This window comes from Rhipicephalus microplus, chromosome 6, assembly GCF_043290135.1.
Source record: "Rhipicephalus microplus isolate Deutch F79 chromosome 6, USDA_Rmic, whole genome shotgun sequence".
Lineage (NCBI taxonomy): Eukaryota > Metazoa > Arthropoda > Arachnida > Ixodida > Ixodidae > Rhipicephalus > Rhipicephalus microplus.
The window spans coordinates 52268018-52280295 of NC_134705.1; positions in this window are offsets into that span (position 1 = coordinate 52268018).

Sequence of the window (12278 nt, forward strand, 5' to 3'; positions counted from 1 at the left end):
TATCACCAGAGCTCACAAAGCACGAGAAGTCACTTGGAAGCGCCTCTTAGCATCGCAAGAGCAACAGAAGCAACGTAACGACACACATCATCGTGACGTTGCCCCGGGTTTCCTTATGTTGTTGTGGACACTGACTCGGCATGTTTGTCTCTCTGAGAAGCTGCTTTCCCGGTACTCAGGACTCTACCGCGTCTTGCGCCAGGTGACTGACGTTACCTACGAGATAGCCCCGCTGAAGAGTCATCTTTAATGTCTACAGACATTGTTCATGTCTCCCGACTTAATTTCTACCACTCCGAAACATCATAGAAAACACCGAGATGGTGCTTCTGCAGCCGGGGTTCATGTTACGAGACTACATCACGCTAAAAAATCAAGACAGGCAGCAAGAAAGACGACATAATTCTGGGATGTGGAGAACGCTCTGGCTGGCCATCTCGGCTTAGGCTTGGCGAAATATATCTTAGCTGTAACTTCGTTTCTCTGTGTACCCTTCTATAGCAATATTTTGAATGATTACATGGCTTCGGCGACATATATATGTAATTACTTTCAGAATTTCAATACTACTGTAATAGACAATTAGATGTTTACAGCATCACCTGTTGGAAAAACAATGAGCGAAATGTTGTGATGCTTGGTCAATTCATGACCTGATGAACGGCGCTGTATGCAGACGATGATGTATCTTCATGACTAGTCTTCTCTCATCCTACAGTCTTCTTGGTGCCATACTGTCCGGCCTCAATTTAAATAGCCATATATCTTACAAGAATCACCCTTTAATAACGATTGTAGGATATACCTCATTGTGGATTTCCCAAATGGAGGACGAGTGGCTTCTATCCCAAAAGTTTGCTTCCGGAATAATCAAACCCATTGGCCACCATTTTCTAATCAGGCATGATTCATCAACGCGTTAAAAAATATGAAAAGCCTGGTGCAGGATAGGTGGCTCAGAAGTGTCGTGTGATTGGAGCTGCAGGTATGTGATTTATACATTAGATACAGTTCTTTCTTCCCTTTTTGACAAAATCGCAATTTCGCTGAATCTCACTGCCTTGACTGTCAGTAACTATCGATTGATTAATGGAGTTATGTGGTGTACAAGTTCAATTTTCTTCCTCTAACGCATGAGCCATGCATTGTTTAACAAAAAGGACTGGTTAGATTTCTGACAAACTAATACATTTACACAAACAGATTCACGAGTTAGTAAAAATACAAAACTTTCTATTGACTAGTTGGCAGCCTTAATAATATTATACCTTAAAAACATCATTTTTTCGTATCACGTTCATCACTGACACCTCTTTAAAAGAGACCAAATGCTCTTATTTTACGATTGCTGGCGCAAAGTGTTATAGCTAACTTTGTTGAAACAAACACTGAAGCCGAGCACCCTAGAGTTTCCTAAACTCTATGCTAAGCTTCAACAGCCCCTTCCGAGCAGCTGCCAATATCTTGCCTCGTGACTAAGCGGTGGGGTGGCGAACACTTTGCCACGGCGCCGGTCGCAATACGTGGGTGGAGGCTCCCTATGGGAGACAGCAACGTTTCAGGGATAGTTTTTGCGGGAGTGTTGCCTTATATCTTGTGATTCTGTACATAGCGGCATACCAGCATGTGGAAAACCAGTGCTTTCAAGAAGCGTAGAAACCTACAGCGCCCTTGCAAGCTGTGTTTTTGAGGAACGAAACTCCTTATTATAGAGGCTTGTCCCTCCATCCAAGTAGTTAGTCGGTAGTACTCGAAGTGCTCACTAGAGGTTTAACTTTGCTCACGCTTCTAGTTTGAATGGACACCACTAGAGGATTCTGCAGCATTTGCTGCACTCCTGTGCATGCTCTAGTTTGATAGGAGACCGTGAGAGGGCCAGTACTACAAACTGCACTCGCTGTTGGCAAGCTTTCTCTCTTTTTTCGACAGTCATGAGTCACTGCTTTTCATTATTATGAATTAAGGGAAGGCATAGAGTAGAGGGCTCGCAAAGCAGGTGGTGCGCAGACTCGCTGTCGAGCCAACCCAGAGCTTAGGGTCAATTTTAGACTGTATCCAATCCAACAACCGTTGTCGCTTCACTTTACTGCCAAAACGGTCATAATGAAGGGTCAATGAAAGTTGCGTCGTGCAACCATCATCATCATCATCATCATCAGCCTGACTACGTCCACTGCAGGACAAAGGCCTCTCCCATGTTCCGCCAGTTAACCATATATTATGACAAATAAAGTAGTTGTGTGTGTTTTTGCTGTACCCCCTATTTGTCACGTCTATACAGGACGATTGTGTGCGCTAAATTTACACAGCATTCATGGTTTGCCACGTTACCTCCACAGCTTCGCCTGCTTATCATCATTCCTCTGTAGGATACACAGAGAATTTTTCTGGTGTGCCGCCCGAGGTTTGCCGTTCCAGTTCCAAGTCATGAATTATTTTTGCCACATTTTTCATCTGTGCTCATTCCTGTGGTATAACTGGATGCAATCCTCAATTCGAATGCACTTACTCTTCATCACCAAAAGAAAAGTAACAAACTGTGCACCCTGCTCCTATCATGCATGCAATTTTCACTAACAGATGAAATATGCAAACGTTTTGTTCAATTGCCAGCTCATCTTTAATATCTGGAAATCACCCTTCGTGCAAGTTGTGGTGGCCTTTACTTGAAGACGTGCCCTCAAAAATGCACCTCTCCCGTTCGTGAACGCAAGTCTACAGCACGCTAAAATGATTGATTTGATTGATTGATTTGTGGGGTTAAACGTCCCAAAACCACCATATGATTATGAGAGACGCCGTAGTGGAGGGCTCCGGAAATTTAGACCACCTGGGGTTCTCTAACGTGCACCCAAATCTGAGCACACGAGGCTACAACATTACCGCCTCCATCGGAAATGCAGCCGCCGCAGCCGGAATACGAGCCTGCGACCTGCGGGTCAGCAGCCGAGTACCTTAGTCACTAGACCACCGCGGCGGGACTCACGATGAAAGGACGGCCTGCACTTGTGTTGCCACTACTTTCTGTATGAAAAATAACATAAAGTTCGAATTACCTTTAGCCTATTCTCGTGGCACACAATACACGTCTTCTTGGCTGGTGCATTCATTCATAGACAAGGTGACTGACAGATCACACAGTTATAACACGTTATCTATTGCAAACATTTCAAGCGAGGCACAAAGCTGCTAGCAAATGTGCCATGATTGTGGTCAGCAACAAATAATTGTTCACACCACATAATAGCCGTGACGATACGCTAAGGAGCAGTTTTGTTTTGTATCCAAATCCAAGGCACACTTGAATTTAAAGCCTATTTCTTCGAAAAAGTGAAGGTACGCATCGAAATCGAGTAAATACAACACTTAGGATTACATGTTTTATGAAAGTAAAAGTACTTTTGAGCGGAAATAGGATCTAAAAAGTGCCAAACTTTTTGAACAAAGAAAAACAAACACAGATGCCTCGTTACAGTTTTCTGACATAGTGAAGTATTGAGAAATTTTCTAATAATTGTTTACTTTGATGTTTTCACTCGACATTTGTACATTTGATTTCAGCTACGTATGAATACATCAAAAGAAAAGAACGTGAACCAGAATACAGGTCTGATATTAACACTGATGCGACTGATGAGGATTGTGAACAGCCTGGAACCCCTAGCAACCATGCTGCCAGTCGCCCCTGTTCTGGTAAGTTCTACAGCGCAGTATAACCGCAAGCATCTTATTTGCTTCTCATTTTCCTGTTTTCTACTTCATTTATTTCATAATTGTGCGGTATATAGGCACATGTTGCCATTTTATATACACCCAGTTCACAGAAGTGTAAGGCCCATTTGTAGTATGAATATATGAGAAGCATCTTATCGTTGAGGTAAACTGAAACTTCAAAACTGGGACCAGCATCCAAGGCCGTCACAGTAGCGCTGTCCTGCTGCATCTTTGTCACGGTGTCACCAGGAAGGCGGTGAGGCTTGGTTTAAGCATGTATCATGCACAACATCACTGAAATGCAGTGCACGTGAACAAGTCGAAGTGACAAAGTTTAGTTCATGCAGCACTCGATGCTGTTTACATTATATGCTCAAAAGAATGGCGCAGAACTGGTTGGTTTTTAAATTGCCCAGATTCATCAAACATTCTCTTTGTCAGACACTTTTGTCTTTTGTACATTTTTAGGCTACCAGATGCATTGGGCATGTCAGTATGCCTATGCTTTGGGGTAATTTAGGCACTCGTTAGGTAAGTGTGTTACACATAACACTATTACACAAACATACCATGAATTTAAGGCAGGAGAAGTTGTGATTATTTGTATATTTGAGCTGTATTATAGGAATAATGGTGATTTTGGTACGTTAAACCCCACATAATAATGAATGTATTATAGGAATTATGACATAAATAGAAAAGAAATAAAGTGAACTAAAAATCAACTTGTCTCAGGTAGAGACCAAACCTTCTACCTTTGGATACCATTTTCCATATCTGTTCTAGAGTCTCTAGCTGCAGCAAGTTGACTTTTTGTACATTTTCATTTCTTTCCATTTATTTTGTTACTACATGTGCTATAGACCCTTTTTATAATTGTAAAGCTAGCTTTCCTGCATTGGAGTTTGCCTTTCTAATGGCAGTGGATCAGTTTTTGTAAAGAGTGTTCAAACACAATTTCCTTGCGCAATGAGATGTAAAATGCAGGCTCAGCTGTCTAAGGGTGCATAACATACGAGCCCCAGGAAGTTGAACAATGAGCTCGTCTGCACATGATGCATGATAGATGCAGTCATTAGTAGGGCAAGTATGCAGTGCAGGAAAGCAGAGTTGTGAACCATGAAAAGGTTCATAGCTAAATAAAACACATGTCTCCTGTACTTTCCTTAGCTTCATTGTGTATTTGTTTCATTGAGTTGTGTTGAACAAAATAAATCAGCCTTCAGTGCATTCCTTTTTATAAATGCGTTTTGTAACTTTCAGCAATTTTTTTAGTATATTCTATCATAGGCTGCACAATAAGTCACTTATACTTCTCATTATTCAAACTGCCTTCTGTAGAGATACGAAACTATTGTTTGTGCATGTGGCTGTTATTTGATAAAGGTGAATACACAAAATACACTTGTGAATACATAAAAACTATGCAGTTTATACAACAAGCTTTGCAAAAGTAGCACTTGCTCTGTGTACAGTGTTAATGGTAAGGCAAAGCATAAATGCATATGCTCATCAATTTCAGTTGTCCTCAACATAAGTCAGCCAGTGGACCCAGGAAATGTCCCCCCCCCCCAAAAAAAAAGAAGCCGTGTTGTTGTCAGTTCTTCCAATCAACCAGGGGACCCAACAAACTCCGTGACCAGAAAGAGGATCTGTTTGACTGCCAGCTAAGACAGTGAAAGTAATTCCTCAGAAAATGACAGCCACGAGCTGTGTAGCCCAGAAGTTGATGCTGGAGCAGCACTGCCATTTGTGAGCCGCCCACCTACAAGGTCCTTCACCTCAAGCAACAATGTATTGTTGGAATCATCCTCAACAATAAATTCTCCATTTCAAGCAATATTGTTACAGACAATAAATGGACTAATAGGTTATGAATATTCATGCTCAGTTGTACTATGATTTTTAACGAAGGTTAATATGTAACATGTCAGTAATTTATCATTTGCCTATGACTTGACACTTTAAAACAATGGTGGTGTCAAATTACAAAAAAAAATGATTGAGGAAGTAAACGACTAAATGCAAGAAAAATTAGGGAACCTTAAGGTTCGACATCAAGAGTTGAACGCAATAGCGAAATCCGGCCCCCAGTGCGCCCTTCACCCACTAAGTGCATACTTACTACTATGCTTTGTTACACACACGCACACAAATGCGCACGCAAGCGCGACGTATTTATAGTAATGGTACAGGTTTTCGATTTATTTACCAGCACTTTATTAACATCAGAAAAATACTGTACAGTGATACAGTCACCTGGTCCTGTTATATGAACTGCGCGTTGGGTGACACTTGTATTCGTAAATGGTCACATTCTGTCGTCCTCCTTGCTTTATTATCTGGTAATTGTTCGACTTGTTCTTCTGAAGACCTCTTCCGGCCAACTGCGACAAGCATCGCCTTATGGTCAGTGAAATGGCAACTGCAGTACTTCACTTCTTTAATGGTGTCATGAGAATGAAAAGCTAAATATATGCAAATGTTGTGGTTTGTCTAAATGGCATTTCTTTGAAGGGGCATAAAGAGACTCAGAATGTCTCACAGATGGCAGCACTTTATCTAGCATTTGCTGTTTGCTTCCTCAACTCCTTTGGAAAGGCATGTTTTCTGTTAGATGCACAAAGTTGTCCATTTTTAGAGCTGTTTGAAAATTCCTGTGCATTTCAAGCAGCGATGGCTGAACTATCCCGGTTTTTTTTTTTCGATAGAGTTTGATGGCCTCCCAAATGCACCGAGAAGTCGCCGAGTGCGCTCATTTTCTTCGTGACACCTGTCGAACAAAATGTGTTAAGGAGGCTTGTCTAGTACAAGACATTTATGTAGCAATTTTTTGTGAAGTAGCTGCTAGTATCATCGTGGCTTTGTGGTAGGACACCCGCTTACCACGCGGAAGGCCCGAATTTGATCCTCAATGACACTGGAAATTCTAGTCTTTCTTTTATTCGCTTCATTCTCGTGTGACACAAATTCCGCCAATGGCGTTGGCACCACCAACGGTGGAATTTATGCTACACGAGCTTTTGAACGCTATCGCATTCATAAATATGCAAATTTGACATGGCTAGATCCTGCCATAAAGTCAAAGTTCACGGTAAACAACTGGACCCTTCAGTCAATAGAAGAGTGTGCATATTGAGGCCAGGTATTAACGGGAGAGATACAAGTAAAGTAAATTGCTCCAGTCAGTTGAGAAATTCGAGCTGTAATTAGCTTTTTGCAGGCGAAAGGGTCATAAGCTTCAAAAATTGATGGAGAAGTGTGCCTAGTTTATGAACCTACAGTGATGAGTTTTCAGGTCTCAGAATGGCCCCTATACTTCACAGATGGCCACATTATTTGCACAAGGAAGAGTGGTAGGGCAGGCTCAGTAGTAAGACTGACGAAACTGTGTAACAAGAGTCACGATTACAATGTACATTCGCAAGTGACAGCTTGTAGTTTGTCATATAGATTTTCTTTTATTGACCGCTGTTCAATTTACACAGTTATAAACTGAAAAGCTTGGAACTCGCAAAGTGTGGGCAAGCTCAGTACCAAAAATGCTTAACGAACAACTTAACAAAAACATTCCTATGCGGCGAAGTTCTATACAGCGGGAGTGGTGGAGCTGGTGCAGCAGTACAAAAACTGCGTAGAAGTTGATGCTGATTATGCAGAAAAGCGAACTGGGATTGTATAATAAATAAAGGTGTCATAAATCCTAATAACAAATATTTATTTTTTGTGGAAGCAAATGGTTCTTTCAATCGCCTTTGCATGTTTGTGTGTGGATATATTCACAAATGTGGTGAAAATAATGCAGACCATGAGAGGGCATGTATGTGAAGCTTGAGAGTGTGTACTGCACACATGCATCCTTGCTTACCTGGCAGCTGGATAATTGAATAATTTGTGGGGTTTATTTTCTCAAAACCTAAATATGATCATGAAAGACGCCGTAGTGGAGGGCTCCCGAAATTTTGATCACCTGGGGTTCTTTAACATGCACCAAAATATGAGCACATGGGCCTACAGCATCAAAAATGTAGCCGCCGCAGCCAGGATTCGTTCCCGCGACCTGGGGGTCAGTAGCCAAGCACCTTTGCCACTAGACCACCGTGGCAGGGCTGGCAGCTGACTAATGCACTCAGTTGAGGTGCTTGTGCACCATACTGTGCGAGACAGTGCAGAGTGTCACTTCTCTAGTTACTACGGACCATCGTGGCATCAGTCAGCTTGTAGTACAAATGCACATGAATCAGAAAAGAAAGAGTCTTGCGAGCTGACTAAGAATTATTCCTTGACGCTATACCAGGATGAAGCTTTCATGAAGTAGGGAAGTTTTTATTCAGGAAAATCCCAGTATTGCTCGCTCTTTCTATAGGGACTGTAATATTGGCTCAATGCGCTTTCTATGACACTGTAATGCATGCACACCAAATGAACAAGCAAGCCGGTAGGCAGTTAAGAATGCATGTGTGCAGTTCGAGCTCTTCAGCTTCACAGGGAGCTGTGAGAAGGTGTTGCAGTGTGTGACGTGCTCCTGAGGGTTCCAATATTTTGTCTGCGATAGGGCCCGTTAATGCAGTCAAATGAGGATGACAACACCATGCACTTTCATTCGTAATAGCTTCAGCAGCTTTTTCAGAGTATTGCGCATAAACATCAAGGAAATGTGATGCCGTGAACAGTACGAGCCTGAGTTAAGCGCAATGTTTTTTGAGCATGTATGTGCATTGTACTGTCACTGTAAACAGAGCACCAAAACTGAATACACAAGGGACAAAGGTATCATTGTGAGCACTTTCTCATGGCTGAAAAGTTACTGAAAAAGGGCATGGTTGGATCTATTCATTTGTGATTAGTGTAACTCGAGAGTAGAATGTATCCTTGCAGAAGTAGTAGATTGTTTACTATACATTTATTTATATAAGAGAGCTTGCACAATGTCGGTGTTTTGCAGCTATAGACACTGTCTAGTGACCGTAGGAAACGGAACTGCATTGCTTTCATTGGCTCGCTCCTAGTTTGCTGACATTTGCTGCCAGGCGAACTCGGAAAACAGACGCTCAGACGCATCCTTCCTCAAGCCTCCAACGACAGTCTGTCCATTCATACTGGGGGGAGACACGAGCATCATGTTTCGAAACCCATCCCAGTATTGCTCTTTTTTTATCTGTTAGGCTGTGTGTTTTGTTAGTGCAGACACTGCGCTGCACGGTGCCTATAACACGGCTTAACGGGGATGCAGCCACACTGAACGTTTTTCACGCTGACACTTGGTGGTACCTCTACGTCCCAACAATCAATATCAACATTCAATGATTAAACAAAGTTTTGCTGTTGCTGTAACAGGGGTGACGTAATCAATGGAAGAAGCGTGACAACGAGAAGAGCCTTGAGACTGGACACAAAGTTTGGGCTAAGGTTAACATCTCACGGCATGTTATGAGATAACATGAGAAATCACACCACGGCTAAGCCAAGGTGAGTCTTGAGAAACCACAGCTAGGCTAGAGAGAAATACAATATGTGTCAGGCCTCCTTGCTCGTCCAGGTGCAATTTTTTTCAATAATGTATGTGGGGAACACGGCATTACAGCCAGGTGTGACTGGTGCATGTGGCAGTGTTGTTTTCAGTATGTATGAAGGCTACAAGCGAGGCCAAGGCTTGAGCTAAGGTCACTACCTTGCGGTGCATAAAGGTGTTCAACTACCCATGTAGTGTTACAGTCAGCAGTCGTTGTGCAGAAATATATGCTTGCTGTTAGCTGCAAACGGCCCAAGCTAAAGTGTGTGTTTTTTTCTTTGTGCAGCTCTGCTGAACATAATTTTGAGTAAGCTTGTGGCTTTTGAGCATAAAATGGATGCTAAGTCTGCGCAATTAAAAGAGTACAGGCTTCGATGAAGGCCAATGAGGAAACACCATCCGCAAAAGAAATGCTGGTACTTCTTCCACTGTCGTCAGATGTCACAGTCGCTTCCTTGGAGAATTCGCTTATAGAAAAAGACAACAAGAAAGCATTGGCAGTGGGCTTGCTTTACTATTAAAATATTCATGAAAAAAGTGTGAACATTGATCAGCTTCACTTTGCTAGGGCTATTTTTGTTTCTTTGTTTTAGCAATAATGGGAAATATTAGAGCCTCATTGTGACATGTTTCAGATCCATTACTTTGAACTCATAGTGGTCTCATGTCCAAAAACTTTCGTGTGCATGATAATGAAACGATGCATGCTAGACACACTGGCAGAGACCCACTGTCTGACAGACCGCGAAGGAAAAAAAGCCTTTAGAGATCTGAGGCTTCTCTTCGTTGTCATTGCATTGTATAACTGTCGTATAGTAGCTCAGAAAAAAAATTAGGGAGCACACACACAAAATTTTAGAAGCAAGATATGTAGAGGGATAGATTTGTGTGCAAACACAAGAGCCGTTATGAAATATCAACAGATAATATAGTCTAGAACAAATTTAAAAATAAGTTTTAAAGTGTCTTTCGTAGAATCACTCACGAAATTCTCCTTAGGTTTTGGTGTAAACAATTAACATCCACCTCCATTACGAGTTTGTGCTGGTTGCTATAGCTGTCCTTGTGAGTGCTTTGCAATGGAAAGAGATGTGTTGTTGCAGCCGCAAATACTCAGAAAAAGCATAGCTTAAGTCATTTTTTTCATTCGCTGTTGCTTTTGTGAACCGCGTCTACGCAAAAAGGAACACACATGCTGGATGACCGAGTGACACCTTTAGTTCATGCGAGAATAACAAAATTATTGAGATGCGTCTAAGGTTTCTGCAGTTCTACCATCAATGGCAACCGTGAAAAATTCTTCAGAAACGGCGATGCTATCCACATGCCTTCTTTGAAGTAAACGGGTTCACTATGCCACCACACAAGGCATACTCCAATAAATGCTAGAATGACAAACGCCTGCGAAAGGTAGTCGTTTTTGCTGGGTAGCTTCTCCAAAACATACCCGATGAAGTGCGTCGAAGGCAAGTTCTCGCGCTTTAGAGCTGCGACTAATCTTTTTCCGTTGATTTTCGTTAACAGGAAACCAAAAAATAAATAAAAATAAGTAGCCCATCTTTTTTGTGCCTTTCCTCACAAATATCCGTGACAGGTGGTCGGTGCACCATTTTTTAATCTTTCCACAATGTACGCACAAGAAAAAACTTCCGCCATATCCACGAAGTGAATGATGATGAGTGGGCGAAGCTCCGGAGGTAAACCTGGTAAACCATGAATCCTCTGTACATTTTGCCCACTCGATTTTATTACATCGCTCCCCCTAGCGTACGTCGCCGCACTAAATCGAACGATTGCCTTCAACCAATGACACGCGCCATATGTGACATCATTCCTATTTTATAAGATCTCGCGTCTTTCATCAACTACAAGTACCGCTTTCTAGTTTATAACATCTTGCATCTTTTCATCATCAGGTACAAGTACCACCATCTAGTAAACACTACAAGAACTAAACGAGAGGTGGCTACATACAGGAGACGGTACCGCCATCTAGTGAACACTGCAAGAACTAAACTAGAGGTGGCTACATACAGGGGACGGTACCGTCATCTAGTGAACACTGCAAGAACTAAACTAGAGGTGGCTACATACAGGCTACAGGGGACGCACAGCCCACGCCCTAAGGAGCTTCGCCCCTAAAAACACAGCAGCAACTGCGGTAGGTGCCGCAGATTTTTGCCTACCAAGCGAAACCAAACGCCTCACGACAGCGCCACCGCATTTTCGTGATTTATCTTCGGTGGAATTCATCTATGAGGCCGCATCCCGTCGAAGTTGGGTGGCTACGGTAGCCTCACATTGCAACCCTGCTGATGTAAAACAATCTGCTTTTCGCGAGTTCAATTAAAGAAAATAATAAATAGCTGGTATTATTGTTCCGTTGGAATCAGTGCACTGTGAAAGAGTTCAGGTGAAAAAATTAGATTAAGAAGGACCCACCTCGAGCTAGGAAACTATTTACATGTGTGTAAGCATGCTCTGTGCCCAGTCTAGGATTGATTACTTAAGAATGCATGCATATGTATCTATAGCTCGCGGCAACAGTTAAATTGCATAAACATTCTATTTGTATAAAAGCTGAAAGATCTCTTTGATACAGAAACCACAATTCAAATTGTGGTTTTCAAAAATAGGCTAGAAAGCAGAAAGCAACTATCAGCTTGAAGCTGCTAAATATTTCAACGGAAATCTGCAATAGGCCTTGTGCTAATACGACAGTTTCCTGTTTATCATTTAAGGCTGACTCATGACCCCATCTGGGCAGATAGCCTAGATGGTGGTCTTTATTTATTCGTGAAGATGCAAGCATTTTACACTTTGTTGCTCATTGTAGATAATAATAAATTCTATTTCAGTGGCTCTTAAGAAGTCTTATTCCAAATGCACAGAAAGTTATTTCCACCGTCTAATAGGGGACCATTAGCGGTACGCCCCATCGCGCTGCAAGAAATAGTCTGTTGTGATGATAGAAGGCTACTGTTCAACTATGGATTTGGGTAAAGTGCAGTATGAAATTATATCGCCACAATAGTAAAACAACCTACATCCA